Genomic DNA, 2152 nt, shown 5'->3' with positions numbered 1-2152 from the left:
TTCAGGCAGCTTCCTGACTCTCATGAATAGCAATAGGTCCCTGATCCGAAGGTATCTTCATGCAAAGATATGCTGGATGAAGAATTGCTTCAAAAGCATTGAGTGTTCCGCGACCGATGATAGCATTGTAAGGATACTCCATGTCGACAATGTCAAACACAACTTGCTCAGTCCTTGTATCGTTGACGAATCCGAAGGTCACTGGCATGGTAATCTTACCGAGCGCTACAATCTGTCTTCCTCCGAAGCCACAAAGAGGGTGCGTAGCATCATGAATCTTGTCTTCGGGCTCTTGCATTTGTCTGAAGGCCTTAGCAAATATAATATCCGTTGCACTGCCTGTATCAACCAAAACATTGTGGACCAGAAATCCTTTGATCACACAAGAGATAACCATAGCATCATTATGTGGGTAATCCTTGAGCTGAAGATCCTCTTGAGAGAAGGTAATTGGAATGTGAGACCATCTTGACTTGATGAAGGGTCCTTGTACCCCTACATGTTGTACTCTTCTCTGTGCCTCCTTCTTCTGTTTCTTGTTAGCCGGCTCTGAGCATGAACCGCCTGTTATCGGGAGAATCAGCTTCGGAGCCGAAGCAGTTCCAGCTTGGTTCTTGAACGAAGCCATTGTCTCAAGAAAGTGGAAGTGAGTTCACCGGAGGTGGGCACCAATGTTGGGGACTTGTTCTCAAATGCTATGAATTAAGAACAAGGCAACATAGAAATTGGTAAATGTTATAATCCTTCGTCCTTCGAAGCATTATTTCCCTTGGGATATAATGGATTCCGGACGAAGGTTATGAAGGTTATACCTTCATAAACACAACAAATAATGAGGAAGGGTAAAAAATATGTAAAATAATTTAAATACATGATTATTATTATTAACTCATTTCTATTTCATTATTGTAGAAATGATTACAAGTTACAAATGTACCTTCAGCTTGAAGGAAAGCAAAAATACCAGCGTGAAGCAAAAACAAATGCCCAATGCGTGATTACAGGAGAGCGCGTGAACAGTACAGGGGTACTGTTCACCTATTTATAGGCACAGTTCACAGCCTGTATATAATTACATTTATACCCTTTACAATGAACTACAATAATGACACAGAATATCATGGGTCTTTAAGTCATTTCATCTTTAAGTCGGTTCACCCCTTCGTCTTGAGACATGTCACTGTGTCGAAGCTTTATAGTCGATAGCTTCGGCGCTGCTTTGGAGAGGATCTGCCGAAGGTGTTCATTTCTTTAGGATCTTCGGCTACGAAGCATACCCCCAACACCAACAAAGGCAGTTGTCTTCTCTAGTGATACCAATGCAGACGCTGGGATTAGTGACATCCAATGGGATGAGATCAATGATGATGATTGAGCTTGTGTACCTCTCTTATTTCTCTCTCTCTCTCTCTCTTTTGGTGTTTGTTGCCAAAAGGGAGAAATTGAGGGGGTGACATATTTTTCCTACCAAGGATGGTTAGAGATACATGTTTGTAACAACCTAATTTTACTTGTTACAAATATTCATTAAACACAATAACAACACACTAAATTTTTAAGGGGATAATTTTTTTCTCCCTCTTAAACATATTTTACCCTAGTTTACCTCAAATTAATAAAAGGGACAAATTATTTTTATACAAATATCCTAACCAAGGAAAGAGCCCAAACTCCATAAAAATGATCATCTAAATATTTCTGATTTTATGTAAAATTTTGAAGTGATTTGGAGATCATTTGATTTGAATTTGAAATTGAAACTTAAATTCAAATATGAAAAAAAGATAAAACAATAACCTAGCCGGCCCAACGGCCTTTTGGCCCAAAACCCACGGCTGCGCCTCCATCCCACTAACAAGCGGACCCCCCCTATCGGCATTGCTCCATGTTCACCAAAGCCCACTGATGACAACTCGTCCCCTGCGTCAGCCCTCGCCCCACTCTCACAATCGTTCTCTCTAGCGCATGGGACCCACATTTCATCCCCAACCTCCATCCATTCTTCGTTGTTAACTAGCAGACACTTCGTCGTGAATCTTGCCCCACAGAGCCCGATCAAATTCCTCGCCGTCATCGCACACCGGAAGTTCTGCTCGGCATCCACCTGATTCCTCCTGAATGGCGCCAGTAACACCCTGAGGGCAACATGGCC

Source organism: Zea mays, chromosome 4, assembly GCF_902167145.1.
Source record: "Zea mays cultivar B73 chromosome 4, Zm-B73-REFERENCE-NAM-5.0, whole genome shotgun sequence".
In the NCBI taxonomy this organism is placed as follows: Eukaryota; Viridiplantae; Streptophyta; class Magnoliopsida; order Poales; family Poaceae; genus Zea; species Zea mays.
The sequence above is the reverse complement of the archived record's forward strand: the minus strand, read 5'-3'. Positions refer to the sequence as shown.